The sequence below is a fragment of the Plectropomus leopardus genome, chromosome 14, assembly GCF_026936395.1.
Source record: "Plectropomus leopardus strain MGB_pleo_1.0 chromosome 14, ASM2693639v1, whole genome shotgun sequence".
Taxonomy (NCBI): domain Eukaryota; kingdom Metazoa; phylum Chordata; class Actinopteri; order Perciformes; family Serranidae; genus Plectropomus; species Plectropomus leopardus.
Window position 1 is genome coordinate 14,266,199 of NC_142189.1, and position 22,183 is coordinate 14,288,381.

At 41.1% G+C, this 22,183-nt stretch overlaps 1 protein-coding gene across 1 annotated transcript in view; it reads right to left on the minus strand.

The window, feature by feature from the left end:
- Positions 1-22,183, minus strand: part of luzp1 (leucine zipper protein 1) — a 66,701-nt gene that overhangs the window by 38,509 nt on the left and 6,009 nt on the right. The window contains exon 2 of the mRNA XM_042500405.2: positions 3,283-3,341. The gene's annotated coding sequence lies outside the window, so the exon portion shown is untranslated. The remainder of the gene's footprint in view (positions 1-3,282; positions 3,342-22,183) is intronic.

The window sequence follows — 22,183 nt, forward strand, 5'->3', positions numbered from 1 at the left end:
AGACAATAAAGTTTTTTTTAATTTTGAATCATTGAATCTTGAACAATGTAAACGTCTCTATATGGTGGTTTTTATATGTGTTTATACTCATAATGCCACGGTGAAATGAGGGGTATTGTCACTACTCAACAAATCAAGTTTTGGGTATGAAACAGGAAGTGTTCGAGGAGAAGCCAGTTAAAGCTGCTTGTCGGTTTTTTAAAGCTAAAGGACTTTGCACGCCAAATCCATATTTTGTCCAAAATTATTGCATGTTTAAAACTCATTCATGTGTCAATAACATTTACAGACAGACTCCCAAACCTTCATCTGTCATCAAAGTTTTTCGGTACTGGTTTGCTTTTCTGCATTTTTTGTGGCTTCATCAAAAGCATTTTGAGAGTCGTTTGACCCAGAAGCATGAAGCAAACTAAGAAGTAGTGAAGAAAATGTGGCATAAAATCTGCAACATGAGATAGGCACAAGGAGTACAATGTAGTTTCCTAACTCAGATAACATACTTTTATCAGGTTAGATAGTAATATTCAGTTGGATGATCATGACAAGTAGGAAGATGTGAACTGCGCACAGACACAGAGAGCGACAGTGTGGAGACAGAGAGGGAGGACAGCTCAGCCCCTTCGGTTAGCCGCAGTAAAAAAGCAAGACAAAACTACCTGACAGGAGAGCAGCGACAGCCAAGGAGGTACCTCGAGTGGAGAGGAACAAGGGGGCATAGGTGTCTTACCATTTTACCTCATATTGCAACTTTTCACGACAAATACCAGAATAAAATGCATCACTGAGCCAATTTGGCTAACTTGGATATTCATATATCAATGGATGCTAAATAAGGCCACATCGCAGAGTTACATCTAAGCCATTTTAAGGTGTTAAGGCATTTGCTTTCATGGAAAACAGATTTTAATTATATAACTTTCATGAACTGAGATTAGTTTTAGGGTTGTAAATCAATGCCAGGAGAGGGCCTTTAAAAATAACTGAGGCACTTGCACAATTGTAATCTGACAAAAATGTGTCACATTTCAGGAAATATGTTTATTTGCTTTCTTGTCAAGGGTGCTACAACCAGAAGAAAGTTTGCTTAGAAGGGGGAAAAACTAGCCTGGCTCTGACCAAAGGTACAAAAAAATGTCCCAGCAGCAGCTTCAAGCACTTTATATCTTGTTTGTCTAAAAAAATGAAGTGTAAAATGACCTCTGGACACAGCCAGGCTGAGTGTCTCCTGGTCTGAAGCTCCATAGTTTGTGCAAAGTCATCCATCTTTTCATCTATCTTTTGACCAAAAAAAGTAAACAAGTGTGTTTCCCAAAATGTCAATATATTTAATTTAGCATGAGTCATTCTATACTGCATTATGTTCAGTTAATGGCATCCTACTATAAAAAACCAAGATCCTGATGATGAGAAACCCAAGTTGAACCTTCAGTGGCAGAACACGGACACGAGAAGCTCCTTTTTCTGTTTCACTGTCAGTTTTCATGGCTTTTGTCAGTTCCAGACTATTTAGGATGAATTCAGCTCAAGCAGGATGTGAACATGCATCCGGAATAATAAACACATGTAAATGCAGTTCGGTGAAGACGCACAGAACACGCCTTGGCCACACATTGACCTTAAACTGCTGTGTGAGCAGACAGCCGAGTAGACACGGTAAAACAGTGACACATTTACTGTCTCTGCTGACTAACCTGGCCTGATAACACACACACACACACACACGCACACGCACCAGCTGCTGTCCCTGAGAGCAGCGTGAATGTTATTACAAGTGTACTGACCCACATGTTACAGACTATTTACAGTATGGTATATGTTTGCCACTCCTGAGTGACTTCAGGCTACAGGGAAGGAAGTGCGGCGCCGGCGTTTGTGCCCAACAGGAAACAGACTCACAAAGAGCAGAGGAGGGGCGGAAGAGGCGAGGAGGAGAGGCAGGAGGAGGAGGAGTGGGGGGGTTGATGGTGGGCAAAGGAGGGGGATGAGGAGATTAGAGGAGGTGGAGGAGTGAAGGAAAAGGGAGAAGGGAGGGGTGGAGCCCGAGGAAACATTTGAAATTCAGAACATTATCGACGTTGTGAATCGATTTCGTCCGACTGGGTGACCTGATGACACACACACACAGATTCCTATGGTAGGGTATCTTTACCGTTTTAACTTTGTCCCCTTTCTGATTTTATGCAGCGTTTAAAGTCAGTGAAAGAAAAAGGACAGCATGAGATCAATACATTTTTAGGAATATTTCTGACTTTTTTTCTGTCCCTCTGCAAGGTAATTTAAAAGATCAGCAGCACTCTCACATCCGTGCGTTGGAGGGGGGGCAATTTGCTTAGCTTAGCTTTATACAAAGCTTTTTTTTTTGCTGCTGAATGCATAGAGAATCTGTTAAGTAAACAAGGACAAATTCGCAATAGATGCAACCACATAAGCGCATGTTAAGTCTAGTTTAGCTTATCCCTGTCCTTTGGCTTATGACCAATGTTTTCATAAAATCTTGTGCAAGTCTGTGAATCCATTACAAACACACACACTCTTGACCTCTATGACAAATTTCAGCTTTCTATAGGGAAAAACTGTGGCCGCCAAAGTGTTTTGAAATTTTTGTAGAGTAACCAGCAGACAGAGCGTGCTATAGAGCTGCTGGTCTCAGCTAAAGAAATACAACTAAAAACAATAGTTTAACATTAATAGGGGGAGTTTTGTGCTGTAACCATTCTTTGGAGAACAACAGCTACGCAAAGTGATTGTCCTGAAGTTGTATCTTGTCATATCAAAGTTGTTAGACAAACATGTGCAAGCAAGTACTATATAACTGAACTGAAAACACTGCCAGAAACAATGTAATATTAAGAGTTGGAAGGCCCCTTTAGGGTGTGTGGGAGGGGCAGTGGTCCAACTGATAATGTAAAGCCATGATGTTTTTTCCTAAACCTAACCACATGTTTCTGTTGCCTACCTCTAACCACCCGTGCCTTTGTAGCATAGTCCTAACCATTTGCTTTTGTAGCCTAAACATAACATAATCCTAACAATGTGCTTTTGTTGACATCCAAGTGTTGGTGGCAGCATCCCTGAACGTCAACAGCAGACGCAGGCGGATACCTCGAGTGTAATATATAGACGTGAATCTTCTGACAAAGCAGGGATATGTAACGACTTGGGATGAGAACATGTTGGAAAATGCAGGCTTTCAGTGACCCAGAGACACCCCAAATATGTGCAGAAAGAGGAAAGAGCAGAAATAAATCAACACTAACCACAGCTCAGGAAGGCATAACTTACATTTTAGATGCATCCTTTTGTCTGTCGCTTGTTAAGCTCCTCTCCCCACAGTCTCCATCCTGTGGTTAAAAAACACACAAGCAGGGCATAAGGTTAGTAACTCACTGGTCATCATAATATCAAGACACACACACTCTCTCATGGCATCTTTCACCAGCGTTATGTTTGGCAGTTGGCAAGGCCCCGAGCCTGCGGCCGGGCTGACAATGCAGTCACTGTGGGGGAGATGGTTCACAGTCAAGCTAACAGGCTAAAGAATGAGCTAACTGCTGAGATATGGGACGCATTCGGAAGGCTTTGCAATAGCCTCATGCATGAGCAGACAAGCAGTTTGGCCACGACAACAGAAGGCCCTATTCAGTTCTCCGGGGAGGCACACAAACACACACACGCACCATTATCATAATCATCATCATCCTAGAAGCTCTCATCTGCTTCAAAACATGTGCATGGTTAAACACACACACACACACACACACACACACACACACACACACACACGGACACACACTCAGAAAACAACCCAGACTTGGAGCATTCCACTACAGTAGCATTCCATATGTTTGGTTAAGCACAGAGAATCCAGATTTAAGACTGAAGTCTGGACTGAATTTAAAGGATGAGAGAGGGAAGTGGAGGGAGGGGGAGAAAAGAGGAAGAGGAGGAGGAAGGGAGGCTGAAGAAGACAGGGAACATTCCTGTGAACTGTAAGGAGCGACAAGACACTTCTGTACAGAGACATGAATATTACACACAACATTCTTTAAAGAATGAAGCTCATGTTTTATACCAATATGGGTGAGATGTGAAAGAAGTGCTCTGAATAATGGAAAGTTTGATCATCTACAAGCAGTGCTCCATACATTTAAGACTGGATTTATGAAATGTCGCTAAACTTAAAAAATAATCTATATGAATATAGGCTTAGTAGAAGAGTATGACTCAATATAGTCATCCCTCTTAGCAACCATGTCCTAAAGACAACAGATACATTGTTAAAGCATGCAATTAGAGGTACAGGTAGATAGCAAGTTTACGATCTATAAGACTAAGCCTTCTTTTTATTTGCTTTAAGAAAGAAAGTAGAGGCAAGTGATGTGCTCAAAGACACTTCGATCATGTAAGTAGCCACTGATGGACAGAGAGAACAAGCTCCTGCCACTCTCAGCTCCTCTCTGTGTCATCCTGTCTGTTTGTTCCCACACATCTTTTCTTCACAGGAAGGAGACAGCCCTGCTGCTCTGCACTCAGCTCCGTCATGTTAGATTCATGAGAGCTGCGGCATGACACCGGCACATAGGTTTTGCTGAATCATCTGAAGTTCTCACGCGACACGACAGCGCTTGGACACTGTACTAAACCAAATGTGTAATTCTGCAGAGTGCTCAGCCAGCTTTTTTTGTATGCTCTGTGATCAATAAACACTTAATGAAAATATGTGATTTTACAAATGAGATTCGACACATTCTTAGCAAGCCAAAAGACGCCAAGTACCCTGATGGCCAGAGACCACATGTTTGTCTATGTTTGGATGTGTTATATATGTGTGTGTGTGTGGTGGTGGGGGGGGGCAATCGGAGTTATTCATTCAGACAGTTAGCCAACCCATAACCAAGTGAAACTGAAAACAGCTGTCTCCTTCTCATCCCTCGCTCCCACTCGCTTCCCCTCACGCACACAGCCTGTCAGGTTGGGGAGGATTCATTACGTTACTCAGCAAAATGAACTGAAACAGTGTGAGGTGGTACTTCCTCCACGGTCTGTATCTGTCTCTGAATAACCACCCATCAGCTCAGTTAACTCTATTTTTCCCAACGTGTCATTTCAAGCACACTGTATCCACTTTACGGAGATGCATGTGTCATGAACAGACGTTATGAACTTGTAAAGCAGTCATAATCGTTCTAATGACTGGTGAGCATATGATCCAGTATCCGGTGTTTCCCGCAGACTTAGAAGTGTCTGTGTTTTTTTTGTGTGTGTGTCCCCTTGTGATCATTCTGTGTCCCCTCTCTGATTTTTGAGCATTTTGTGGGAGAGCAGGCCAAACACATTCTGATTTTTCCCCATCAGCAGCATTTCTTTTTTTGTCTGAGTTTCAAGGCTGAGAAATAATCAGTAATATTTGCAGTCAGATCAATCAGTGATCAGATCGATGGATTAGAGGAGCATCTGCTTCAGAGGCAAGTTAAGGCAAACCTTTAGACCCAGCGCTGTACCATGGGTACATGGTTCCCTTGGGAATGTAGCCAGTTTCATCTAAAGTAGGTCGAAAAAAATGATATACAATTCTAAAATGACAGCACTGTTGTTCTAGCAAGTGCAGCGTTCTATTATTATATGAATTAATGAGCAGTTAACCTTTCACTAAGCACTCAGAGTTCTGCTGCTCCATCTTTGCCCATAGTACACTCTGCGCTCCGAGAGTGTGGTGCTCTGAAAAACAGAACAGTATACATTTTCCAATAGCACTTATAAAGAGAAGTTCAGCATCAATTAATACCTGGCAGCAAATGCTGATATCAGTGCGCAGTGTCACAAGAAAACAACGTCAACAAGATATGTTTGAGTATATCTACCCATCTTGTCCTGAGGCACAATGAATGTTCAGTCAGTGCGCTAACATTACAAAGCAACATAATACTTCCTACTTAAAACTACAAACTCTGATGTGTTTAACAGCAGAAATAACCCACCCCTCCCTTTTCATTTGTATAAACATTTTATCGTGTTATGTTTATCTTTGAGTTTGGCTTTATCCCACATATAATGAAAGGCAGTTGATAAGTTATCAGTGTGTGCTTCTTGAGCACTTAGGCTTACACTTTCCAAACACATACAGTACATGTGAGACCACACACAAACTCACACACACAAGCACGCACGCACACACGCGCATATATAGTCTGATTTGGCACAGTTTCTTGCAAGAGTTGCTTTAACTTAACATTGATCTGACTGGTACCAATAGCATGGAAAATGCTCCAAGTTTCACATATTACTCCATTCAAATATATAATATTCATTATCATGGTTTCATTATCATCATATTTAGGATGATAAAATATAAATATGATACAGAGAATTATGGTTTATAAGTTAACCAAAGACATAGAAATGACATATAAAACAAGTTTCATTTTGTTTTCTACAGCTGTTTGTATGTGGAAATGCACAAATTTTTGATTAGTAAAAATAAACAGATACTGATTTAGTAAATTGATGCACAAATATTAAGCTGCTTATTTACGTATTACGACACATTTAGATTAGCTTGGTATCTGGAGAAAGCATGAGAAATGAGAAAACAAGGTCTTTATCAAGATATACTGTAGATTTCTAAAAAATATATATATTTTTTTTTCAATGTACAATTATTTTTTCAAGAATATTGGTCATATATTATTTTGTAACTTTATTTTGTGTCTGTACTTTTTCTGTTTAGCTGATACGTGTAAAAACATAAGTTGACAGATGCTTTGTATTGTAATGGTGTCTTATAATCCCATGCAGGATGGGCCAGAAATGGCATGACACAGAAATTAAAACTAACAAACGATATAAGATGTTACAGACACCAGTGCTTCCAAGGAGGAGAAACTGTTTGTGAGCAATACTTGGACCTAATGCCAATGTTTCACAGCAAAATGGATGCGTTTAAATGCAGCGTGGAAAAAAGTGTCAAAAGAAATAGGATGGAGGAACCACGGCGAGTAAAACAAGAGGGGAAATGAGGGAGAATGAAAGATGGGGGAAGAGAGAGATCATGTTCAATTTCCTCCACTGGAGAACATTTCAAGGCCTGAAACTCCATCCTGGGTTCCACTCGCCAGGCGGGCCTCGTTTGCATGGGAGCCCATTTCCTGTGTGTGATTAGCAGAAGGGAGAGTGTGTGTATGTGTGTGTGTGTGTGTGTGTGTGTGTGTGTGTGTGCGCGTGCACTGGGGGTTGCAGTTCAGAGAGGTCTGGGGTTGTTTTGTCTGCTCAGGGAGGAAAGGAATGCCCAAATCAAACACAGTGAACAGGATGCCTAGAGAGAGAGGAGGACGAGGGGGAAAGACAGCAAGGCAGAGAGAGTAAGCACAGTAGATATAGGAAACAGAGATCCAAAAAGTAGCAGACATAAGGAGCTAACAAAAGAAAGGAGGAGGGAACACCAGAGAAGAATAGAGCAAGGGATTGATTTTTCATTCGCGGCCAGTGCAGACTGAGAACAGCATTCCTCCTGCTGCTATTTGCATTCCAGCTGAGCGGCAAGGTGGAGTAAGAATTTGTCTACAAGCTGACGAGCTGTCAAATGTTAAACCATCCACCTCTTAAACTCTACCATGAACCTGCAGAACCTGTCCCAATATCTAATGACTTTCAGCCCAGCCTGTTCCACAAACAACAGCTGAGGCTTTCACACACGACAGCTGACACAGATAGATTAGTGTTGGCTGTTTCTCATTCATACAGCAGAAATGTGACGTCTAGTAATGTCACAGAACAACATCCTGGCATGTACATCCTCGCAAAATCTTCAGAGGTCAAATCCATTACGTAGAATAAACAAGACTTAGACAGGACTGCCTGTCAAAGAAATCCAACAAATGGGATTTTAAAGCATTTTTAAAAGACACTATGATTTAGTGTCTTGCTCAGGGACACTTTAAGGGCAAGTCAGCATTTACTGGCACAAGGTCTTTAATCTGAGGATGCTAATTTTCTGACCACAAAGATATTATTCAGTCTAAGTGTTTCATCTGAATTTGTGGTAAAGATGTGAATTCACAACAGTGTTTTCACTTTTTATTGAAAATGTAAGTAACGTAACGTTAAATAACGCCAAATCAAAACAAAAGTTATCTCATGACACTTATCATATAGAGCAAGTCTGGCCCAAACTCAGTGTACAACTCACAGAGAGCCTACAATTCCCCTATGAGCAAGCACTCGAGCGACCGCAGCAGGGAAAAACTCTCCTCAAACAGAAGCAGGCTTTAGGTGGGTTTGAATTTAAATTACCATTGGAACGTGGGGAAAAAAATAGATTTAAGCTGTAATAATCTTCTTCAAATCAAATTTTCACATTGTATAAGAAACTGACCTATTACACAGCAAACATTTTGACTCGTCATAGTAGGAAAAGCACAGGTTAAACTGGTATTATTAATGATAGCTCAGTTCCATCAAGTGTCTCAGTAAGATATTCTTAAGATATATAGTAAGGGAGCCAATGTGCAAAACACCTGGGCTTCCCCTTAATGGAATACACCTGTGCTTTTCCTACTAAGACATCTCTAAATTTCTGCTGTAAAAACAAAACTAAAGAGGCAGAGCCTTGCACTCAAGCACAGGCGTGTCATAACTACACAGTCACACTGATCTAATGGATTAAGGTGAGGCAACTTAGCACATAGCAACATCAGCTTGTCACTCACATGCTGTTGTGGGTTGCATTCAAATTCATTTATAAACATTTTGTTTAAATTTGAAGTTTTTCAAAAACACACACACATTGAGGTCATGTGCTCTGGTAATTTGGGTGAGTTTTACATGGGCAAATTCCGGTATCTTCTAAATGAAACAAAAGGAGTTTCTGTCTGTCTGTCCTTTGATTTTCTCAACAACTGTTCATCTTCTCTGCTTCACACTTGGCGGGTATGTTATTGAGGAAAAAAAGAAGTGCGGTGTTAAATGTGAGCTGTGTGTTATGTGCACACTGTGTAGTGTATTGACATTGGAACCCCAACGGCAAATGGCGTGCAGCACAAATTGTTCTCTGTCGCTCACTACAGTACATTCATGTACAAATGGAGAGAGAAAACCACCAGAGATGTTACATTGTAGCAAACTACTACAAATCAATCATTTTAAGTAGCTGGTAAAATGTAACTTTTGAAATGAAAATTTTTGTTCTCTACCAGCCGCGCTTTGAATTAATTGAGGCCATGAAATGTTTATTGGAGCTTTTTGTGCTGAAATATGCATAACTATAGCTCCTGTCCCACTAGAAAAAAAAACACGTCTGTCTGGCTTTTGCATTTAATGGGAAAAGTTACTGAGAGCTCTGATTTGTTTCCATGGGCTTTGATGGAAATCCTTCACTAGGGGAGACAAGCTAATTTTAGCATCTTTGATAGCTCAATTTAACATTTGATGCCACAAAATACCATCCGTCTACATCTAAGCAGCCCTCAAACATCGCTAAAAATTTATTTATCACCATATCAGAAAGAGAATGAATAAGTAAGAGATTTTTAAAAAAGAAGTAACCACCATCACCTTCTCTCTGGCCTCCACGCTGCTTTCTACTGTTTACTAACCAGTGTTTCAGCCCATCTGTGACCTTAAACGTCACCCAACAGAAAAAAAAAAACAAAAAACACAGAGGCAGACACGTCTACTGCTTGCAATGATAAAGCAGTTTATCACCTAATTTTAGTTTGTAGTTTTATGTAGATGCTTGGATGAGCTGTTTTTGAGAAAGCTGCAAGCAGCAATACCAAAGGCCAAGTAACTGGCCCTTTCCAAACAGGCACATTTTGAACAATTAGAGCACTTGTCTTGATTAATGAACCATATTTAAATTTAACAACCTTTAGGGCCAACAAACAAAATTAGAATTGTGGAAAAGGTTTTGAGACAGGATTCAGACCTTTAACAGAATGGAATATTTCTAAAATCCTAGCTACAGCTCTATACAGACAGTGTACACCTTTAAAAAAAAAAAAGAAAATCTTGACTGGCTCTCATTTCCTGCCAGTTTCAAAGTTCAGTTTCCAAACACTTCCTCTTGTGTGTGTGTGTGTGTGTGTGTGTGTGTGTGTGTGTGTGTGAGGTGGACCCTGCCCATGGAGGAGTAAGCCATTCCTTGACTGGCAGAGCAGAATTGATGGGCCGCTATTGTTTCCTTTTAAGGTCAATTGTGTCTCAGATGCTTGGCATGGCTGGGAGTGTGAGATGCAGCTGGCTGGCAGGAGAGAAGAAACACTAATTTAACTGCATTCTTCTGTGCAGTCCACACCTACAGAGAGACGGAGGTAGGACGGCACAGAGAGAGAGAGAGAGATGGAATGAGGGAGAGCATTTAAGACAGGATGAAAGAGGCAAGTGAAGGCAGAAATGCAAAGGATTTTAGGAGGTTTAGACATAGAGAAGGAAAAATGTGTGACCAGAGGGTGAAAACAAGGAGGTAAAAATTACAGCGTGTTTGTCCAAGTGGGTGGGCGAGAATCACTCTTTGCCACGGGCATCGAGCTCTGCTGTTTGCCCTGGCGGTCAAAATACGCCACCACATGTGATAGGCCTGTTTGCCAAGGCCACAAAAGTAGCATATACACATACACACATATACATATACATATGTCAACCCACGTAGAAACCTAAATTTCTCACTGGGTGACAAACCATGCTGTGTAAACCATCCCAAAGCCTCAGGTTCATGTTTGATTCCTCAGCCAAATTCGCTTAAGCTTACAGCAGCCACTCACTGTACGTTACTCTGAATAAAAACATCAGCTAAATGTCTGAATGTGATGTTTAAATATTCTGCGTAAGAGAGAAGGAGAGAGGAGGGGGCCCCCGGATGGCCAGACCAGCTTAGCTTCACAAATAAACCCAGACGCAGGGAGAAAGAGAGGGAGCCGGCTGAAGGTTGGATCATAAAATATGCCTGGTATTCCACAATGTTCCACAGTGCACAAATGAGCCACTCAGGGACTTGAGAGTGTTATAGGATTCCTGTGAGGCTCCTGTGTCTGAATGTGTCCACATGCACACACATATGTACTCACACAAACACGTCTTAACTGTGGGCGAGACAGACATTCAATGCTATACCAGTTAAAAGAGTGTTATTTGATAATTAAAGGTCAAATTCAATCAAAAAGGCATCTTAACTGAATACAAACTAAATAAAAAGGAGTCGTTGTTGTCCAAATGTTGGCTTACTTTTAGCTATAAAGTGACGCACAGAGAGAGAAAGAGAAAAGAAGTACAGGGCAGACGAAGGGACCACCAGAGGGAAGCCGATGACTCGCTCATGGTGTGAGTCGCTGTGTGTGTTTGTCTGCTTCACTCTTAGCAAATTGAAAAGAAAAGTATGTGTGTTATCACTGTGAGTGATGTGTTTAGGTTAATACAGAAATGTTCCAGTGACTCAGGTTATTAAACTCAGACAAAATACTGAAAGGATTAGTCTGTTATTAATAAATCATGAAAAAAATCTCATGTTTGCAGGTTTTAAACTACGAGGATTACTGCTTTTCTTTGGCGTTACACTGTAACTGAATGCTTTGGGCTTAAGGCTGTTGGTCTGACAATACAACATCTCAACCAGAACTTTTGGAAACATTTTCCTTATGTTCAATTAATCATACTTTAATTGATTGAAAAAATCATTATCAGTTACAGTCCTAATTTGAAGTCATCACAATGGACTCTGTGAAATTGAGGTCACTGCTATCTTTTTTTCTGACATTTACTTAACTAAATAATTTGTCAAAAAAAAGAAAATCAACAAATTAAACAATAATTGGGCATCATGGTAGCTTTTGTTGCCATACTCCTTCCTCTCCCCTGTAATCCTGCCCGTCTCTTAACTACAAGTAGTCCAAGACGGGTTCAAAATAAAAAGAAATATTTTTTTCTGTCGAATGCCATCTCAATTAATAACCAAAAATAAATGTCGGCATTGTACCTTTCTGAAAACCACCAATATGTCACATTTGTACATTTCATATGAAGTGGATATGTTTCAATTTTAAATTTTATGTTGTGACCAAACTGCGGCAACATGTGATAAGGTTTAGGTAAGATGGTAAGTAAGATAAAAACCACTTGGTTAAATTTAGGAGAACATCGTGTTTTGGCTTAAAATATCCAGTTTGGTTGCCACAAACATGGTTGGAAACTCTAGTTAAAAAAAATACCCATTTTGGTCAATACAAACACCACTGGAAATATACCAAACTCTTGTTGAAGAATACCCTGTTTGGTTGCTACAAAAGAAGCTGTAAATGCTTTGAACTCGTGGTAAAAAAATACCCAGTTTTGTTGGTTTCAAACAGTGGTCTGCTGCTTGCCTTGGTGTTACACCATCACCATCCCCTCCTCCTGAGGAGAAACTCAGCTCATGTACATGTAATCTGAACTACGGTACTTCGGTAATGTTGAAATTATATGTAAGAGCATACAAATGTAACACATCCGTGTTTTGTGGAAATGTATGGTGCCAACATTTTATTCTGGCAAATGGGTTGTAGATGAAACTCAACTCAGTCAAATATCTTCTGCTACTACTACTACTGCTACCACCACTACTACGACAAAAATACTGGACATGAAAGGGTTTTAAACATGTTTCTTAAAGTAAAAGCTGCACTTCAGGCAGTCTATTTTTATGGCCTCACCATGGCTCGCATTGTGCTGCTTCACTTCCCCTGGTCGGGACAGCTAGCATGAGAAGGAGCTGCAAAGAGTGATGTTGGCATGGAGGGGAAAACCAGCCAACCCAGCCCTCAACTGCCCCTTTACAAAAGGCAGCAGTGCAGAGACCTCCTACAAAATAAAACCAAAGCAGAAGAGAGGGGGAAAAAGGGTACAGACAGGAGGGGAAAGAGAGGCTGAAAATAGCCTAGCAGTCGGGGTCTGCATGCATCAGCACCACAATGATGAAAGCTCCTAAAACCAGACTGGCTAATGCATGGATGGATGGAGGAACAGAGGGAGGGATGTCTGTGGGAAAGAAGAAAAACATTTTACCAGCTTTATATGCCAGTAGGTGAGAAACAGAAAATGAGGGAACTTGGACAAGTCAGATAAAAAGTAATACACATTAAAAAAAGTTTTTAAAAGTAGTTGAAAGTTCATTAGATTAACCAATTTATTGTGTCTACAAAGTAAACAAGTGAAGGAACAAAAAATAAAGTAAAAACAGAGAACAGAAGACAAAACAGCCAAGGACGAGAGAAACAGAAGAGGGGGAAGCGAGCAATCGTTGGGTTGCCATGGCGTCTGAACATTCCTCTCTTTGAGAACATGTATATTTTCTGATCACAAGAAAAATAATCTGCGGGAGGAATTTTATTTTGAGAGCCGCCCTGGAGATCCAAGGATTAGAACAGGTCAGACAGGAGTGTGTGAGAGTGAGTGTGTGTGTGTGTGTGTGTGTGTGTGTGTGTGTCCCTCGTACAGTGAAGGCGGCGGCACAAGAGCAAAACACTCGTGCATCACCAGACAGATCATTTGCAAAGGAAGAGCATGTGAGCATCAAAACCCGGACTGTTCATATGATCAGATGAACAAACATTCACACCCACACACACACACGACAGCTACACTGTACAACAAAAAGAATTTATGAAGGCCACTTTTGAGGATGTTGACACATATCACAAGTCCAAAGTCTGTATTTCTTTTCCTCAACTTCTTAGTCAGTTCCCTCTTTATTTGTCGCTGACTATGTTTACATGCACACTAATATTCAACTACTTTTCCGGATATGACAATATTCTGAATTTGATGTCACATAAAAAACATATTATGAATGAAACATTTACTGATAAGGCGAGTTGTCATTATTATTTAGATTTTAGGAGCATTCTTTGGACACGTATACAGTGCATTCAGAATATGCATCTCGGTTTCGGTTTTTACCGCCATTTGCCACATAGTGCCCTTTCACAGTCAGCTCTGTGCATTGTCACTGATGTTTTGTGCACAAACAAACTTGCCAATAGTATGCAAGGCTACTGTAGAGGTGCATGCCCAACAGATCAATCAAGAGAGAACACACATACTTTTAAACATCATGAAGGACTTGGATATCAATAGGGTTTGGGATTTTCGCAAATATCGCAATGCTGACCTTTTCAAGAGGGTGTTTAGAGTTTGCGTTCACGCTGGTGAAGTTTTTGAAGTTGGTCACCGATGGAAAACTTAAAAAAAAATGAATACAAAGAATAATGGCACGAACAGCTCCAGCCGTTCCACTTTTCCATATGTTGATGTGATTAATGGCACGTTACAGCGGAGACCCCTGTAAAATACAGTCGAGATTGGCTGCATGTAAATGGGAATATCAATGGAATATTCATTTTCATTAGCTATGTAAACAGCTTAGTAACTGCTTGGTATTTTTAATAAAAAGGGCAAAATATTACACATTTTGTGCATTTGAACTGGTTAGTTTCTTCTGTAAATGAAATGGAGCACAAATTCACAAGATATATCTTCTTTCATCCCAGAACTAAAGTGAAAAAATGATATTTTGCCATTTTACAGGGCGTTATGTGTTGGACTATTTCTTGGTTGCAGCCAGTGTCTCTGATGGTTGCCTGGCATCTGGTCAGAGCCAAGAAAGAAGGAAAGGTGTCATTCTTAACTTTAACATTTTCATTTTCAGGGGCAAATGCTACTGTAATTACTCTGTCTTCAAGAGACATACTATTTTCTGTAAACACATATCTCTGTGTTCATTAAGGTGGTCAGCAGCTATTGGTGTCGCGCTGAGAGAACAAACAGGTGACAAATTAAAGAAAAAACTAATGTTTTTGGCAGAGACGGATGGAATTTTGTGCTGTCCAGTCATTGCATCACACCTGCAAATGGGTTAAAAAGTATCAAATCCTGGGTGACATATTTTTGTCACTGCACGATTAAAACTTATTGGGGCTGGAGTAGATAAATACTCATGAATACTGCAGAGTCATTTGACCCAAGAGTGAATGGCAATTGTAACCTTTCCCATTAGATACACAAGCCAGATGTTAGTAGGTGTTAGTGGTTTTTCTGTCCAGTGGGAGAGGGGCTGTAAAGTGTCCTTGGCCACAACAGGTCCATTGCTCTTGACATAGATAATAGATAAGCACCACATTTAAAAAATGTTTTCCCCCACTTAGCGTTGTGATGATGATGGTGGAAAGCTCTGTTTAAATCATTGATCTCTTATAGGTGTTTAATTGGGTTGAGATTTAACTGACTTGGGTAGTTCTCATACTAATCAAACTGTTCATTCTGTAAGAATCTGCAGTTCCTCTGCAATCACTTATTCAGGTTTCTCTTTTAATCGGTGACAGTTGTAGTCGTTCCCTAATCCAGACTTCTCCACTAAGATAAAAACAAAAGAGACATCAGACACATCAAAGCACAGATGGCACATTTGATTTCATCTCTCTGGGCCTCACCCAGAAACAGCAGCACCAGAATCAGGACAATAAGCATCTACAGTATTTAATACTCTAACAGTTTGCTCTTTTATCAGTTTACTTTGGTGTCATTTTGATTTGAGACAGTGATTTGTAAAAGGAAACATTTCGCTACAAGTATCAGAAATAAAAGAATTAAATACAGCAAGTTCTGGCTGGTTAGGTACAGTCTGATCCAATCGGGCCCTGAAACACAGACTCGAGACCTCGAGATGAACCCAACCTCTGCTGAGCACTGGACTGGTACCGCCACAGTGAACTCCTGCCAACCACTGTCACGTCAGTCAGTAGCCATTCGACTGCAAATAACAGGCTAAAACATCATAAATTCTAGGGGAGAGAAGCGGTGACTATAATGCCACGGAAGAGAGGTTGAAAGAGACATATTACAGCTCTCTGCATATAAACACGCATTAAATTGTAGTGATGGTACCCAAGACACACAAACCCCGCTGCTGGGTGAGGAACTTTGGTTCAACATTAAGCCTTTTAAGGATATTATTGAGGTTGTAGACTTGGTGGTGGGGAGGTTACACAGCTGTGTTAGCACGTAGGTGGCATTAGGTGGTATTTTCGTATCTTTTTACCACCTGTGTTAGTGGCTTTTTAGCGATGTGCATTCTGCGTCATCTCCCACAACCAGCATCACAAGACTGATGGGAAGTAGAGCGTGATGTTCACCTTTCTTCCCCTCCCTTGATCGCTGTCTGTCTGACCGCTCAGCCACATCTCTAGGATGAAGAATGCATCTTGAACCAGACTGGAATGGCTCCTGAAATATGCCAAATATGCCCCTCGCTCCCCTCCTTTCCTGGAGACGTAGGCCTGCTCGCTAGCCCACCCTCCTTCCCTTCTAGCCCCCCAACCCACAGCATTCCTGCGCTGTACGCAGCACCGAACACAGGCATACTTACAATCACAGATGACCCGCTCACATAGAAAATGTTAAGGACATTAATAACACAAGTTTCCACCCAGCTGACCCAGACATGCCTTTTAAGGGTAAGCGGTTCGGATTTCTCTTTTCATTAACTTCCAAAAATACCCCTGGACCGGGCGGGAGAGGGGGGAGTGACAGGAAAAGAGGGTGTGTGTGTGTGTGTGGGGGGGGGGGCCGCCTCTTTAGCGAGGTGAAAAGAGACGGAGAGAGTGAGCGAGACAAGATAACAATCAGGAAGGAGAGAGGGGAAATATTGGCCTGTTGAGGAGGAGAACACCTAAAAAAATAAAAAGTGTGGCTGAGGAATTTACAAGAAATGTCTTAACTTTAGCTCTCCCCTGTTAAAACAGTCCCTTTCTCCTCTCCCTCCCTCCCTCTGCCTCGCTGTGCCTCCTACATGCTTTTGAAGTCTGTTTCCTTTGCACTCCTTTCCTCTTTTCTTCCAGGGTCGATGAGGAAGCCATTTTTGAGGAGCCTGTACAGTGTAGGAACAAAACAGGCGCGCAGGGGAGCTTCTGTAAAACAACTTATTGGAGGCTGAAATGTCCAACAGAAACCTAAATCCCACACAGGAACCAGTGGGGAAAAAAAATCCCAAAAACCAAGAGGAAACTTGTATTTCAGGTCAACCTGAAAACATGTAAAACACAAACACAGTAGCAGAGTGACCCACATTATTGGTCAATGTGGTCCAAACTCCAGCCATGTGGGGCAGCTGGCCTGGCCAGGCTGTCCATTAAACATTAGAGGACTTATCACCTGCAGCTATCAGAGTATATCTAACAGCTACAAACAGATTCTTGGCAGCAGTGTTTAAATAAACTGGCACTCAGAATAGAGGAGGGGGTTAGAGAAAGAGACAGCCTGAAAGAAAGACAGAGCAATTCTAAAATGTGAGAACCAAAAAAATTATAAAAATGTATTGTCAGGGCTGAGCAGTGAGGACTGCCTGAGTGCCGTGGGCAAGTAAAATGCCACAACAGGCTAGTTAATCTATTGGGTAAGGAATAAAAAAAGAACTGAACAATCTTTTTTCCCTGAGCGGATAATAACGTTGCTAAAGAGTGAGACATCTTGCTTCCCTCTCACCTCTGTTGAGAGTTGCACATGTGCAGTATCGACCGGCAATCGTGAGAAAATGACAGCAGGTAAGGACTTGTTTTTGTTCAGAGGAGCAAGCGAGCATTTCAGTTACAATACAAGGGTGGCGTTAGAGGATGTGGTCAAAACTCCAACTCAGTTTTGCATGTTTGCTGCAAGTTTAAGAGCAAGGCGGACAAAACTGGGTACTTTTTAATGACAATTACACAAGTAATCCAAATACTATCGAAATCACAATATGGCCAAGTGCAATATCTAAAGCACAGGAGCTGCAATTTTTCTTCAAAAGTAAGAAGACATACTTGATCAATCCCTGAGAGGAAATTCACCCCAGTATAATGGTAGGGTAAACACTGCACTGCATGAAATGGAGAATAGGGACCCGAGCAGTTGGGGGTTTGGCGCCTTGCTCAAGGGCACCTCAGCAGTACCCAGCAGGCAAATTACCACTCTCCAGTCCACACTCCTTACTTTGTCTGTACAGGGATTTGAACCAGCAACAATCCGGTTCCAAAGCCAAGTACCTATGGAATGAGCTACTGTTGCCCCCAAAAATGTGAATGTTAAATATGTCAAAACATATTATTAGAAATAAAGCACAATGGTGCTACAGAGATGCCCTGGTATACAAATCATAAACCCCACGTAAAGGAACATGCTTGTTTTCCAGAAAAAAAATCACATCATCAGTGGAAAAAAAAAGAAATGACCATTCACAATAAAATTGTGACACATTTGGCAATCACAAAGTCTGTCAAAATAATCACAATATATTTTTTTTTTGCATATCATGCATCTTACAATTAAATTTAATCTCTGTTCTTATTCGATAACTGCTAGTTAATAAAAACATTAGTTGAACCCTGTCTGTGATACCAAGTTTTCAACTATGTTTATTCCTCTGATAAGCTGCAATGAGTTTGCATTCACACTGGATGTTATTGATTGCAAAAGTAAGACAAAAGCCTTAAAATATGACTCAAATAAGAAACTGAGTCTAAAGACTAAAGTCAATGATTCAGCAACTTGTACTCGACGCTAACTACGGCGTCTCTCTGCTCCCAAGTGATAAGGAAATGGTGGACAGTTGGGAAACCAAAATGAAGACCAGATGATTTTTTTTCCTCTTCAGTTACCAGCTTTAGAAACATCCATCAACAGCAGGGCATCTGCCTGGGTTTGAGGGTTGCAGGGGCGCTATGGACGGGTGTTCATAAATTAAAATTCCTGAAATAGGGCGCGTGGAGGCAGTTTAGAAGCCTGGTACAGGTCTGCATTACAACGAACACATAACTCCTGAGGAGCAGTGATAGAGAAGCACTGAAGACATCTGTTTTTAAGCCGGTGCACTTTAGTCAAGAGTCAGAGCCATTTATCATACAAAGATGCCCAGAATTGCATTTGTTATCAAGATTCTGTTAATGCTCAGGGTTTTAACAGCCACATGTTTTGGCCTCAGCAATTGTTTTTACAGTTTTAAACTTTTCTATTGTCAAAGAATAATTTACAGAGTCCAAGGTAAATTTAGAGACTAAAAGGTTGTATATGTTGTCATGCTTTCCTCTTGGCTTGGTAGTCTGTGGCTTCCAGCTACATACGGAGCACAATGATTTACAAACTTGTGGAAAAGTACAATTACAGCTCTGCATTGAGATGTGAGGATTTCTTCATAATGACAAAGGGAAGGCAACGACTGCCTGCCAAAATTGCTTAGATGACTGGCTAGCTGGCTTGTCACACATAAAAAGAATACAAGGAAATGGAAATGTGTCATTCAAAGTACCCAGCAGTCCTTAAAAAGCAAAGGGCTGGGTGAAGTTTCAGTAAATGTTTCAAAGACGCACGTTTTTCCTCAAACTTGATGATTCATTAGTGTCAGCTTCTCAGTGGCACAGCTTTGATACTTTATGATCCGCCCATTTTTGGCTCTGACTAAGCGTTTGTGCCGAGTGTAAAAAGTTGATCATATAACAGGAGCCTAATTTGCCCAAAAATGTCCTATTTCATAACCACCCACTCATGTAACAGGCTTGATAAACACATAGTAACTCAATAACGGGTCATACCAGAAATATCAGTTTGGCTGACTGGTTAGGGTTAGGAGTCTTGGTTACTCAATCTTGCTGAAGATTATGACACAAATTACAAAATACGTTTCTAAGTTTCTATATATAAAGTCTGAGAGGTTGTGAGGTGGTGAGTAACACATGAATACTTATTTAAATAAAGAAAATTATTTCTCCACAGCACTGTGTCAGCACCACAGAAATATCTGGAAGCATGCATTTATCATTCTGCTATATGGGAAAAATGCTCTGGCTGATTTGTAATTATTTAAACCAATCACAAGCCCCTTGAGTGGCTTTAAGACCTGAATGCAGAGACAGTGTCCTTGCAAAATAGTGCAAAACTTGTTTTGGTGGAATATTTACACTTAGGGAGGCGATTACTTTCATTAAAATGGCTGATTCTCCGCAAAAGAAATCACAACAGTAACAGATGTATGTCGACTGTGTGATCCAGCTTTTACTGACAAATAAAGACAAACAAAATTGGATAATTTGAGCTCTAAAGGTGAAGTCTGACTATACTGTAGCTTTGGAGCACATTAGACCTGTTAAAACCACGAGCAATTAGCTGGCTACATGTGGCTAATGCCGAACATTATTTCAACGATATCATAAAAGCTCGTGTGAATTGAACGGATCTGTACATTGGTGAAGTCAATGTCACTGGTACATGACACTGCTAGATAAAACAATGCGGCAAATCACCTCCGACTGGCAGTGTTTTTAAAAAAACGGATCAACATTGGGCATGACTGTCCTGCAAGGCAAAGTCTGGGCTTCTCCGGGTGCATTTACAACTCATTTTATTCATTGTAGTTCTTTACAGCAGTATTCTGCAACAACAAAGCAGGCATACGTTATTGCACAATCCAAATCTTCAACAGGTGTGCAATTTTCAAGGTTTAAGTTTTTAGCTCAGAGGTTGTTGTTTCCCATAGGAAACAGCATTTTTTTAAAAAAAAAACATGCCGATAGCTGAAGGAGGCCTAAATAGCTGATCTATAGCACACAGTCCACATCCAGTAGGTCAGACTACATTCAGGTCAAACTGAAAGTAAAACATAGTTGAAGCCCTTGATACACAGTAAAGTAAATGTAAATGCTTGTTAAGGTAAATATGTGGTTGGCCGATATGGCAATACATGCCATGATATGTTATAAAATGCATCTACTGTCCGATGCCACATTATTTATGCTAAAGTTGTATATTCCTTTACAATACCTGGGTGTATTATGTCATTGTACGACATGTAGCAAATTACTGAACAGGTGATCTATATTTTAGGATTTCAGGATTTGTAGCATAAAGTGATATGGCACCTTTATTTGTCAGGAATTTATTCAGTGGATTCACTGGTGAATTGGTTGGTTTTGTATTATGTTATGCATTACAGCCTGGTTTCGCTCCCTGAGCACAAAAATATGCCATTTGGACCATGCCCCCAGCATCACTATAATGGACTTTGACCCGGGGGAATGCTGCTCCTGTCCAACAAATAACAGCAAGTGTGGCGTTTTTAGCACTCAAAGCTGAGTGATTTTTGGTGACATCCACTTTTTCAAACCATAACCTTATCATTTTGTTGCCTAAACCTAACTGGCGACTCCCTTGTACCACTGACCCCCTCTGTGTCAAGAAACAATGCAAAAGGCTGCCCCGGCATCATTTCATGTATGTATTGATAGGAAACACAGAATTGCAAATATGGATTTACGCACATGGCACACTCATACTTTCACGTGGAGTGTAGTTTCAGTGTATCTTATTAAACATTAAGGCATAATATGGCAGTTAACCTGTATTGAAACTTGGCACGTTGATAAAATACAATAAGTCAAACAACCTCTTTAGAACGGGGCAGATGAAGTGATCATTTGGCCCGACTGATATCTTTTTCTCCCTGTTCTGATGAGAGAACAGACCTTTAATGTGGGTATCTGTTACTGTGGACTGGACACGGTCACATGCACATGCAGCCTGTGCTGGAGCAGATCTCCGTGATGAAACTGTTGGTTCACAGACACCTGTGTGCTGTGAGGCCTCAGTGAGTGACCGCGCCACCGCAGGACAGAGAGCCCACCAGAGCAGCTGGTAATGAGGAGGCCGTTTGGCACGCTTTGGAGGGCTAACGAGCGAGATTCATTCACACACGCAGAAGAAATTGTATGAAAAGAATCCATTCTTGCTCTGAATTCTTAAAGAGTGAGAGCACATGTCTGTTGCTCTGTGTGTCAGCGTATGTGTTAATGAGAGCCTGAGTGAGCCGTGTGAACACTTGGAACTGAGATGTGCTTCTGGCTACAACTCGCTGAGTGATTGACACTCTCTGCCTCTAGTATCCGATGACAGATCGACATGGCTGGGAACAGCATGGAGCAGAAGTGCTTTGGCACGCAGACATACATGCATACAGACACACACAACAAACTAACGAACTCACACAAAGTTCAAGTAGTTTGAACTCCAGCTGAAATCACACAGTCCTGCCCCTGTCACTGGCCCACCACTGATAAAGAAAGCTGGCAGGGAGGGCAGGCAGGAAGAAGGGAGCCATGGGAGGGAAAAGGAGCGGGAGAAAATGATGCAAGAGGCAGCCATT